Genomic DNA, 13653 nt, shown 5'->3' on the forward strand with positions numbered 1-13653 from the left:
TAGCCAACAGACTCCGAGAGTATGCTCAACACTGCTAGTGATGAAGAGAAGGAAAAGTAAAACCCATAAGAAAATAGCATTATATACTCAGCAATGTCCCAAATCCAAAAAATTTAATATACTGTGTGGGCAGGCACAGAAATGCCCTGAAGTTCATATGCTGCTGTGGCTAGCAAGAATCTAACATGATAAATCACTTTGGAAAAATCATGGCTCCTTTAAAAGTAAACACACACTTGCCATATCACCCAGTCATCCTACTTCCAGATATCAGCCCAAAAGACATGAAAACTATGTATGCACACAAGGAGTTGGGAATTCATATTCCTGGAAGCTCCATTCATAAATGGCACAGGACTGGAAACAGCCCAGCTGTCTTCCAACTGATGATGGGGTATGTAAATTATCTCCTCTAAGAATCTATTCACTAATGAGGAAGAATATGGCATGCAAAAAGATGCCAAACACAAAAGGACGTATGTTGTATGAAGTCATAGCCACAGTGGAGAAAAGAGCAGCCAGTGGTGGTCAGGGGACATGTGTGTGCCCTACTGACTGTAAATCCCATTGGCAGTACCTTCATTATACATACCCTGAAGCATCCTGGCCTGCATCACCCCGCCCTCCCTCAGACTTTTTGCTTAACCTCCTAACTGGTCACTTTACCATTATCCTAATCCTACTTTATCTTATTCTCATCAAAGAAGACAGGGTGATGCTATTAAAATTCAAGTCAGAGAAATCACCCCTTCCAGTCAAAACCGCAGGGCTCCCCTTCTCACTCAAAGTAAAAGCCAAAATCTAGAGAATTACCAGATGCAGAATGACTTGGCTCCCATGCACTCTTCTCTGAATCAGAACTCACCTGCAAGTATCTTTGCTGACTTTGCTCCAGCCACACTGGCGCATGCGCGACACACTGCCCTCTCAGAGTTATAGCAGTTGTCATCTCCTGTTCTGGAATTCTCTTTCCCTCAGATATCCTCTTGAGGTCGCTATTCGGGAATGCTCTCCACTGTGGCCGTACACACAGTGTGGTTGCTCCCTACCACGCTGCTCGCATGAAGACTATATAGATCAGGCGGCTTGAAACCAGATAGACTTCTTGTTTTGCAGTTCACTGTCTCGTTAGCTGAAATCGGTGGGAGGGCTGTTCTCTCTTCCCCTGGAAGCTCTAAAGGAAGAGCCTTCCTTGCGTCCCTCTAGCTTCCAGTAATTGTCACTGACCCTTGCTGTCTCCTTGCTCACGGTTGCATTTCTCCCCTCCCAACCTCTGCTGGTGTGTAGTTTTCCTGTATGTCTCCCTGCATCTTTCTTGTGGTAATATGAAAGTAGGTCTGCCTTCCAGTACCACAAGCTACTCAGTTACCCAGGGATTACCGAGAATTTGCTGAAATTAGATGTGTTGGAAAAAGAAGAACTCACAGATCATGTGGGAAGTGGCTATTGTGGCCAGCCTCGTGGCTATTGTGGACCTGCTCTTGCTTTTGTGGCCAGCCTCTGAGCTAGCACAGCATGTATGGCTTGTTTTCTCTATGCGAATAAGGAGATTTTAACCACTGTCAGAAAAACTCAACTACTGAGATTTAGGTGTGGGAATTTGTAGGGCGGGTGGCACTTCTGGCTGGCATAATGGAATATGCTAAGGAATACTCTGGGTCCTAAGAAAGAAAGGCTTTAAAAATTCTTACACGGGCTGCTTAATGAGTCTATATCACCCGCTTCATTGTTTTGCAATGTAATTAATGTTGTAGAACTCCCCATATCTTTTATTAATGATTATTTATATGTGTTACCACTCAGCGGATAGGCAATGAGGGGTGTCCAGAACTGGCTGAGAGTCATCTCACCCACTAAGTACAGAAACACTTGTCACTCACTCTGAATATTGGCCAGGCACCACAGTAAGCAGGTAATGTATTCTGGTTTACGGATTATCCCCTACAGGTGAGTGCCATCCATATCTTAACCATATTTTATGACATTGAACACAAAAGTAAATAACTTATAGGCACAGAAACTTTAACTGTGGTGTTGAGATGTGAACCCAGATAGTCTGACTCTATGAGCCACTCTCCCACTTCTCCTCCCAAATGAGCTAATGGTTTAGTTAGAGAAGAGGGAATGTTTTCTCCAGATTAAGTATAGAAGGAAAGTTATTTTTAATGAAAGAACACACACAGATACCACTATAGATAGCAGATGTGATTGGCAAGTCTTAAGGTTTCTAAATCAGAATGTATATGATTAACACTTATGGTTTGCTGGTACCTGTTTTACAGGGTCATAAATAAAAGTTAGTTTTAGAGGCATGTGCCAGGGTCCAGCCTGTATCAGTCCTATGTTTCAAGAGCCATCTATTCCAGACTTATGTCTTTGGGGTTGTGTTTGGAACCAGCCGAATAGCCCTGGGTCTGACCCTGAGTGGGGAAGTGTGGATCAGGCAAGTCCTAACTACCCAGTGGCATGAATGACACAGAGACACCTTGTCATGTCAGAAGGGCTCTCAGTCAATACTGGAGACCACAATTTATTCGAGCATCCTCTTAAATAGCTTTCCAAAAGCAGGGGTACTGGCAGAAGACATCTATTGTCATATATAGAGGGCTGACTAGGAAACACTTCCTTTAACCCTAGAGATGGTCCTAAAATGCACATACACAAGCCCTCAGACTTTCTGTAATGACAAGTTTCATCAGTCTTCAGGCACATCCCACTAGTCCCCAGGCACATCCCACTTACCCTCATGATGGGTGTGGGGCCTAGGTCTATTGTTACACAAACTAGAAGCCACTGAGGCAGGTCATCTGGAGGTAAGGAGCTGACATCTAAAAGATAATAGGAGATTCGTGCTCCTAGAATTGAGCTGAGGCCTCTATCCGAAATATCATATTCGGGTCCTAACAAGCATGCCATTATTTTACATTCCTGATGAGTGGATCTTCTGGTCTAGAAGGACTCAGAGAACCTTATCTGGGCTTCTCTGTGTTTGCATTCTGTTATTAGGTTGTTTACTTTTGGTTTGTAGCTGAAATCTAAATTGCCGGAAGTACTTCTTCTACTTTGCTGGCTGGTAGCCAATAGAGATGACTGCATCTTGGTGGCCTAGCTTAGGCTTCGTCACACAGGAGCTAGCCTAGGCTTATTTGGCAAGCTTCAAGAGGTTCCTTCAGGAAGTCTCTTTGACCACATCTGCAATGTACCACAGTGTGTTTGCTGCAATGTACCATAGTGTGTCTGCTGCAAAACTCTTTACATTCCACTCCATGCAAAATATGCTTTTATCCCAATTCCAACTCTTCTAAAGTATCATCTAATAATGGCATCTGGACTAAAGTCTGGGATTCCCTGTTCTACCTTGGGCCCAGGTGTGACTCTTGAATATGGTCCTTTAAACTTGGGCAATCTTTTATGTACACACTCAACAATTCGAAGCAAGACAGGAAAGGACAGAGTTCATCATTTTCAGTAGCCTGTTATTTTAGTTTTTAACAAAATGTGTCCCTTTCATAAGAAATATCTGCAGTTTTGACACCTGGATACTGTTTTCTGCCTAATTTATGCTTCTTGAACTTGGAGACACTAAAGTCTTTTGGGGATTCAGGCAAAAGCAGAACCATCCAGTTAAAACAGGTGGCAGTCTTCCAAGTTCCTGTATAGTTCATGAGCTTTCTGTGTATTCGGTTATGGATCCACTTAATTTCATAAGCTCTTGTTTCTCCTTAGGGAAGATCACTGTAAGCTTCTCCCTCACCCCATTTCATTTTATGTGTTTGGGTGTTTTGTCTGAATGTTTATCTGTGTACCACTTGCAAGCCTGGTACCTGTGGAGAACAGAAGAGGGGATCAAGTCCTGGGACTGGAGTTACATAGAATTGTAAACTGCCATATGGGTGTTGGGACTTGAACCTGGTTACTCTGGAAGAGCAGCCAGTGCTTTTAACTTCTGAGTCATTTCTCCAGTCTCCGCTCTAAAATTTTTATGATCATTGTCCTCCAGGTAAGAATATCAAGTAGTCAGTTCATTAAGACATTTAGAGGTCTTATAAAATACCTTAGGGCCACATGCTTTATTGAATGGATTCTGATCTGAAGGCTGTTACTCTGAGAATTTTTACTGGTACAATATCTGGGATTAAGAAATTAATTTATGACTTGACCATGTCCCCACCTGGAGAGGTGAGTGTCTGGGTCTCTAGGTGGAAGACCCTATTATTTAGGCCCTAGTTCCCACAGAGAGACACATCCTGTGTCCCACCCCCACCCAGTAAAGTCCTAGAGGCCTTGGAGCAGCCTCCCCCCACTCCCAATCACCAGCCATGGCATCTGTGACCATCAAATCCTCAGCCCTGCCTATACCAGGAAGAGCTCCAGAGATGTGTCACTGTCCAGGAGAGGCACAGACACATCTGTACCTGTAGGAAGAGTCACTACCTTAGCCACAGACCCCACCCACATCATTTGGAAGAAGATGGACCACCCGAAGCACAAGCCCAACCTGCACACACGGGAAGAAGAGATGAGTAGACAACAATATAAGAATACATCCAACAACATAAAGAGCAATATATGACCATAAACTATAGTTCTACACCAACAAGACCAGAACTATCCCAACACAGATAAAGCAGAACAAAATAAGATTAAAAATAACTTTATGAAGATGATAGAGGCTCTTGAAGAGGAAATGAACAACTCACTTAAAGAAATGGAGAAAAGCTGGACTGTGGTGATGCTCACTTTAATCCTAGCTCTTGGGAAGAAGAGACAGGTGGATTTCTTTGAGTTCATAGATAGCCTGGTCTACAGAGTGAGTTGCAGGACATGCTTCAGAAGCTACAGAGACACCATGTCTCCGGAATAAAAACAAACAAACAAAAGAAATGGAAGAAAAGATTAAAAAAGGCAGAAGAAATAGACAAATCCCTTAAAGAAAGCAAGGAAAACCAAGGAAAAATACCAAGTGAAGGAAATAGTTAAAACAGTTCAAGACTCGAACACTAAAATAGAGGCAATAAGGAAAACACAAACCAAGGGAATGCTAGAAATAGAAAATCTGGGTAAATTATCAGGAACTACAGATGCAAGCATAAACAACAGAGTACAAGAGATGTAAGAGAGAATCTCTGTAGGGAGAGATCTTCCATACCTGTAGCACTGAACACACCCATGAGGGTGTGTTAACAGATACGTATGATTATTTCCTACAAATCTCAGGTGTTGAAGGTATGATAAAGGAAATAGAATCACCAACCAAAGAAAACGTTAAGTTCAAGAAATTCTTAGAAGAAAATATCCAGGAAATCTGGGACACCATGAAAAGACTAAACCTAAGGATAATAGGTATAGAAGGAAGTGAAGAGGTCCACCTCAAAGGCACAGAAAACATATTCAACAAAATTATAGAAGAAAACTTTCCCAACCTAAAGAAGGACATGCCTATGAAAGTACAAGAAGCTTACAGAATACCAAATAGATTGCACCAAAAAAGTTCCCTTGCCACATAATAATCAAAGTATTAAACATACAGAATAAAGAAAGAATATTAAGAGCTACAAAGGAAAAAAGGCCAAATAACATATAAAGGCAGACCTATCAGAATTACATCTGACTTTTCAATGAAAACTCTGAAAGTCAGAAGACCACGGACAGACATTCTACAGACAATGAGAGTCCACAATGCCAGGTCAGACTACTATACCCAGTAAATCTTTCAGTCACCACAGAGGGAGAAAACATGATATTCAATGATAAGACCAGATTAAAAATACCTATTCCCAAACCCAGCCCTACAGAGAGTACTACAAGGAAAACTCCAACCCCAGGAAGTTAATTACACTCACAAAAATATTGCAAACCCCCAAAAGGTAAATACATACACACACACACACACACACACACACACACACACACACACAATACCATCACCACCACCAAAACCAAAATGAACAAGAATTAGCAATCACTGGATATTAGTATCTCTTAACATCACTGGACTCAATTCACCTATAGAAAGACACAGGCCAACAGAATGAATGCGAAGATAAAATCCATCCTTCTGCTGAATATAAGAAATGCACCTTAACTTTAAAGAGAGACATTTCCTCAGAGCAAAGGGTTGGGAAAATATTTTCCAATCCAATGGACCTAAGAAACAGACATCTATGCCCCTCCAAACAAGGGCACCTACATTTGCAAAAGAAACATTACTAAAGCTTAAATTACACAGCAAACCTGACACACTAATAATGGGAGACTTCAACACCCACTGTCACTACTGGACAGGATTACAAAACAAAAACCTTACAGAGTAAAAAGGGAACTCATGCAAGTTATGACTCAGTTAGGTTTAACAGACATCTATACACAAAACACAAAAGAATATCCTAATCTAAACACAAAAGAATATCCTTTCTCCTCAGCACTTCATGGAAGCTTCTCTAAAATAAACCACATACTTAGCAACAAAGCAAACCTTAACAGATATAAAAGAATTGGAATAACTCCCAGTATCTTATCAGATAACCATTGGTTAAAGTTAGAACACAACAACAGCACAAACTGCAGAGAGCCTACACTGTCATAGAAATTGAATAATTCCCAAGTAAATCACCCCTGGGCCAAGGAAGAAAAAATAAAGAAATTAAAGAATTCTTAGAATTCACTGCAAATGAATGCACAACATGCCCAAACTTTTGGGACAGTTTGAAAGCAGTGCTAGGAGGAAAGCTCATAGTACTAAGTGCCTACATAAAGAAACTGGAGAAATCTCACATGAATGACTAAACAGTCTATCTGAAAGCTCTAGAGCAAAAACACGCAAACTCATCCAGGAAGAGTAGACTCCAGCAAAATATCAAATTGAGGAGTAAAATCAATAAAATAGAAACAAAGAAAACAATACAAAGAATCAATGAAATTCTAACCAAACAAGTGAGAGACCCATATGACAAGAACTTTAAGTCTTTAAAGAAAGAAATTAAAGAAGATATGATGGGAATGTCCTTCTGTATATGTGTTTTTCTTATTGGTTGATGAATAAAACACTTTTTGGCAAATCAGGCAGGAAGATAGGCAGGACTAGGAAATGAGAATTCTGGGAAAGATAGGCAGAGGGAGACCAGACAAACACCATATAGGCTTCACAAGGAGTAACAGGGCTGTACCCTTCTCCAATAAGATAAGACTACATGGAAATACTTAAATTAATAGAAATGAGTGAATAATTAAGACAGAGATAGCTAATAAGAAGCCCTAGACATTGGCCAACAGCTTAGTAATTATTATAAGTCTTTGTGTGTTTATTTGGCACTAAAGTGGTGGTGGGACCTGGTGGGACAAGAGAAATACAGCAACAAAGATACCAGAAAATGGAAAGATCTTCCATGCTCTTTGATAGGTAGGATCAATGTAGTAAAAATGGCAATCTTGTCAAAAGCAATCTACAGATTCAATGCAATCCCCATCAAAATACCAGCACAATTCTTCACAGACCTTGAAAGAATAATACTCAACTTCATATGGAAAAACAAAAAACCTGGGATAGCCATTAAAGGACTTCTTGTACAATAATGGAACTTCTTGAGTGCATCATCATCCCTGACTTTAAGCTCTACTGTAGAGCTATAGTAATAAAAATTGCTTGGTATTGACACAAAACAGAGAGGAAAACCAATGAAATTGAATTGAAGACCCTGATAATAATCCTCACACATATTAACATCTAATTTTTTGACAAAGAAGGTAAAAATACATAATAGAAAAAGAAAGTATCTTCAGCAAATGGTGCTGGCATAATGGATACTGACATGTAGAAGAATGCAAATAGATCCATATCTATCCCCATGCACAAAATTTAAAATTTAAGTCCTCATTGATCAAAGACCCCACCATAAATCTAGTCACACTGAACCTCTTAGAAGAGAAAGTAAGAAGTAGCCTTGAATACAACGGCACAGGAGACCACTTCCTTAATATAATACCAGAAGCACAGACACTTAAATAAACAATTAATAAATGAGACTTCCTGAAACTGAGAAGCTTCTGTAAGGCAAAGGATACAGTCAACAAGACAAAACAGAAGTCCACAGAATGGAAGAAGATATTCACAAACCCCACATCTGACAGAGGGCTGATCTCCAAAAATACAAAGAACTCAAGAAACTAGGCATCAAAATACCATTAATCCAATTAAAAAGTGGGGTACAGATCTAAATAGAGAATTCTCAACAGAGGAACTGCAAATCATATGGAATTGATCAACATCCTTAACAATCAGGAAATGCAATTCAATCCAACTGACATAACATCGTATACATGTCAGAATGCCTAAGATCTAAAACATTAATGAAAGCTTATGCTGAAGAGGATGTGGAATAAGGGGTACACTCTTCTTTGTTGATGGGAATTAACATCAGTATTGTGTTTTCTCAGAAAATTGAGAATCATTCTACCTCCAGACCCAGCAATTCCACTTTTAGGCAAATTATACACACTTATACCACAAGGACATTTATTTAACCATGTTCATAGTAGCATTATTTATAATAGCCAAAACCTGGAAGCATCCTAGATGCCCCTCAACTGAAGAATGGATAAGGAAAATGTAGTATACACACACAATAGAGTACTACTCAGCAGTAGAAAACAATGACAACTTGAATTTACAGGCAAATGGATGGAACTAGAAGAAATCATCCTGAGTGAGGTAACCCAGACACAGAGGCAAACATGGTATGTACTCATAAATGGATATTAGATATAAAACAAAGGATAATGAGCCTATAATCCACAACCCCAGAGAATCCAGGAAACAAGAAGGACTCTAAGAGTGACACACATGGACACCCACTCCCAAGAAGGGGAAATAGAGAAGATCTCCTTTGTAAATTGGGAGTGTGGGGATATGGGAAGGGTAGTAGGAGAGTGAGGAGAGGAGAAGGGCCTGGGGAGGAGAGCATAAGGTCTAGTTGGGGGAAGAACAAAGATGGAGAGCAATGAAAGAGATATCTTGATAGAGGGAGTTATTATGGGGTTAACAAGAAACCAAATACTAGGGAAATTACCACAAATCCACAAGAATGACCCCAAGAAGAATCCAGGCAGCAGTGGAGAGGGTACCTTAACTGTCCTTACCCTATAATCAATTTGATGACCCTAATTGCCATCTGGTCTAATGGAAGCAGATGCAGAGATCCACAACTAAGCACTCGGTTGAGATCCTGGAGTCCATTCAGAGAGAGAGAGGAGCAATAATATTAGCAAAAATCAAGACAATGTTAGGGAAATCCACAGAAGCAGCTGCCCTGAGCAAGTGGGAGCTCACTGACTCCAGGTTTTCAGTTAGGGAACCTGCCTAAGACCAAACTAGGTTCCCTGAATGTGGTGTAATTTGGAGTCTTGGGCAGTTTATGGGGCCATTGGCATTGGAACCACTGTTTATCCCTGGTGCATGAACTAGCTTTTTGGAGCCCATTTCTTATGGAGCAATACCTGGCTCAGTCTAGACTCAGGAGAGTGCCTTGGTTCTATCCCAAATGATATGACAGATTTTGATGATCCCCCATGGGAGGCCTCACCCTCTCTGAGGAGTGGATGGGAGTGGGGTGACCAGATGCTGGGGGGAGTAGAAGAACAGGATGGAGAGGGAACTGGGATTAGTATGCAAAATAAGATTGTTTTAAAAAGAAAAAAATTTATGGAGCTTGAGAAATAATCCAGTGGTTACAGCATTTTTTGTTGTTGCAGAGGATCTGGGTTTGATTCCCAGTATCCATGTGATGCTCACAGCTGACTGTAACTCCAGGTTCAAGGCATTCAACACTCTCTTCTGACTTTCTGGGGAACCAAAGGTATACATAGTACACAAAAGTACATCCAGGGAAAACCACTCACGCACACAAAATCTATCTTTAAAGAAAAAACTTTAAAAAAGAAATGAATTTATGTTTCCATCCACCAATCTCAACTTCTCTCTTCCTTCTAAATTTTGCTTAGCACCTAGCTTTTTGTTGTTGTTTTTTTGTCTTGTTTCTAGGTATCTTTTTTTTTTCTTGTATCTTATCACAGATACCCATGTAAACTGTAATGGATTCAATATAAAATGTCCTCACAGATTCATGTGTCAGGGTTTTGGCCCTCAGAAGATGATGCTCTTTTAGGAGGTTAAGGAACTTTAGGCCATGGAATGCTGTTGAGGATGCTGTGACACTAGAGACAGTTCATTGTAGTCCTCAAAGTCTGTGACTCATCCCCAGGCTCTTCCTTCTCTCTTCCTCCTCCTTTGTCTAGCTCTCTCCTTCCAATACTACCCCTTTCTCTCCCTGGCTTCTTCCAGTCACCATGAGATAAATAACCTCATTGGTAACACTCTGAAACTATTAACCAAATTAAGTAGATTGTTCCTCTTCAAGTTGTTTGTCTCGGATATTTGGTCATAACAAATTTCATCTATAAGACAAAATGATTACTTCCACATGACACTTGGAAATAATTTTTCCCAGTTCAAAAGACATCAGTATCACCCAGTTTGCCATAGATGTTGGGAGCATGGACTGATCTACCTGGTTCTCAAGGTTGGGATTTCTCATTTCTTCTTTGTTGTTTTCTCAACACTGTTCCTTTCTTTTTTGTTCATTGCATCTAGTCATCATTGGCACTCCCCTGGACTCTTCCCTGAGCTTCATTCCCTGGTTCCAACATTGGTGCACATGTTTTAGATTTTTGTGACAGCAGCACTCCATTTTTTTCCTTTTTTAAAAAATTTAAATTAGAAGCAAGCTTGTTTTACATGTCAATCCAGGTTCTCTCTCCCTTCTTCCTCCCCTGACTCCCACTGACTCCCTATCCCATTCCCTTTCTGCTCCCCAGGGAGGATGAGGCCTCCCATGGGGAATCTTTTTTTTTTTCCAGACAGGGTTTCTCTGTGGCTTTGGAGGCTGTCCTGGAACTCGCTTGGTAGTCCAGGCTGGTCTTGAACTCACAGAGATCCGCCTGCCTCTGCCTCCCTAGTGCTGGGATTAAAGGCATGCGTCACCAATGCTGGGCTCCATGGGGAATCTTTAAGTCTGTCATATCATTTGGAGCAGGGCCTAGACTCTCCCCATGTGTCTAAGCTGAGAGAGTATTCCTCTATGTGGAGTGGGCTCCCAAAGTTCATTCATGTACTAGGGTAAATACTGATCCACTACCAGAGGCTCCATAGATTAACCAGACCTCCAAAATGACATTCACATTCAGGGGGTCTGGAACAGTCCTATGCTGGTTTCTCAGCCATCATTTTGGGTCCATGAGCTCCCCCTTATTCAGGTCAGCTGTTTCTGTAGGTTTTTCCAGCCCAGTCTTCACCTCCTTGCCTATCACTCCTCTCTCTCTGCAACTGGGTTCCAGGAGTTCAGTGTTGGAATTCAGTTCATTGTTTAGCTGTGGGTATCTGCCTCTGCTTCCATCAGCTACTGGATTAAGGCTCTAGAGTGGCATATAAGGTAGTCATCAATCTCATTATCAGGCTGGAGTGATGGCTTAGAGGTTAAGAGCACTGGCAGCCCTCCATTTTTGTGTTTCATTTTCTGTACCAACAGGCTTATACTGAGTAATAAAAAAATCCACTTCTAAATATAAGACCTATGGCTGTTTCTTCTAATTTTGTGTTCAGTCAATTCCTTTGGTTTAGGTCAGCTTGGCTAATCTCTGCTGGCCTAGCTTGTGGGCTTGTTGGTGGTGGACAGAGTGACAGGGGTAATTATACTCAGGCCTTAAACATATGAAGGTAGGTAGACTGCCAGTCTGCCAGTTGTGGCAACACAGGTCACTGAGTAGTGTCTAATTATATAGCACTCAGGTCTGGTTTCTTTGAATAATAGATAGAAATTTTAGGGATACACAATGCAAGCCCCAACACACAAATGTTTTTTGTCCCCTCCCCCCAGATCCCTTTGTTTTGTGAGGGTTTTTTGTTTGTTTCTTTGTTATATTGGTCAATAGAGTTATGTGGCGAAGCTCAGAGGAAGTGAACTGGGGGTTACACAAAACTGATTACAGGGAGGTTAACTGGGTGGCTCTTTTTTAAATCTTCTGCAGATGTTAAGAGGAAATATGGGAGGATTTATTTAAAATCCTCTAGGAAGGGTAGTGTCACTGTAAGAGAGTTATCTCAGCACCTGCGTTGGGTCAGACAGCTCCAAGAAAATGAATGTTTTGAAGCCGTGTTCCAGTGGTGAACAGATGGTACCTCTTAATCTTTAGAAACATCATACAAAGAAATGGAGCTGTATGGTTTAATCTAAGCTGTATTTTGGACTTATGGACACAAACTACTTAAGTCAACAACCCATTCAAGATACCCTGAGGAATGCCTAGTCTCAAAGAGCTATGTTCTTGTGTGCCAATGCACATAGTTAATTTTCATGTTTTTAGAATGCCTGCATGTTAGAGATTTGCCAGAAGAAGCTTATCTTTCTACATTAAAAGACTGTGATTGGTATGGACAGTAGATGACATGGAACATTTTCCAGCAAAGACAATCGCTTGTCCAAATCTGAGTTTAGGAATACATCCTCTTGTTGATAGCATAGCATAAGCAGAAAATACACCCAAAGTTTACTGCAAACATAATGGATTTTTTGTATATTTTAAAATTAAGGTATCAATGTCCTAAACAAATAAAATTAAGGTACCATACCCAGATACCATTAAATTATAAATATTCATTTTCTAGGTAAATGTGCTCTTTTTTTCTACGTAAATATATAACTTGAGAACTAACTCTTACACTGGAGAGGATGCTAAATCACAAAAGTTTGATCATAAATGTTCCTTTCCTAAGAAGTAGGATAGAAAGTAGGTTCCCCCCCCCCTTAAACAATGTCTAATTATTTTTCTTTCAAAGAGTTTCATACTCAGTTGTCCCTCTCTTGGGCAATGCCACATTCAATCAGTCCACTTCCAAACAATGCAGGGCACTGAAATGTTAGTCTCCCAGCACTTGAACGTATCAGTGTTCCTCTTCTCAGACATGAGCCGTTCAATTACTCAGGTGAGTACAGTTGAAACATGTTGGGGGAAGTCCTGTGCATTTGTCAATAAAGTACTGTTGAGCCTATAGGGAACCAAGATAGGAGGGACTAGGAGTCCAGGAGAATTCTGGGAAGGAGAAACACAAGAGAGTTCGAGATGTAATGCCATGGGCTAGGATTCCGGAACTATTCTCCGGTAAGAGACATACTTAGATTAACAATTATGGGGTAATTACTTAAAGCAGAGCTAGCCAGTAAGAGACAAGCAAGGCCAACAGCTTCATAATTCATATAGCCTCCTGTGTGTTTATTTGGGACTGATGGGGATCTGGAACCAGGCGGGCGGGAAGGCTCCTCTCAAAGAAAAAGCTTCTCTTAGCAGAAACATTTCCATTCTGAGCCCAGTACAGCAAATCTGAGAGCATAGTAGTGGTTTGCTAATTAGGAGGCAGAAAATGATTATTATCATGATCCTTCAGGGTAATTTTGAAGCTTTCTGAATAAGTGCTTATGTTGTCTCTCTCCCTTCCAGTGACCTATGGGATCTTCATATCTTCTCCATCTATGTAAGGTCCTATGGTTCTTGATGTCCCCAACTGCTGGCACTGTTTATAAAAGTTGCACAGTCATTGGGAAGTAA

This window comes from Mesocricetus auratus, unplaced genomic scaffold, assembly GCF_017639785.1.
Source record: "Mesocricetus auratus isolate SY011 unplaced genomic scaffold, BCM_Maur_2.0 Super-Scaffold_100041, whole genome shotgun sequence".
Taxonomy (NCBI): domain Eukaryota; kingdom Metazoa; phylum Chordata; class Mammalia; order Rodentia; family Cricetidae; genus Mesocricetus; species Mesocricetus auratus.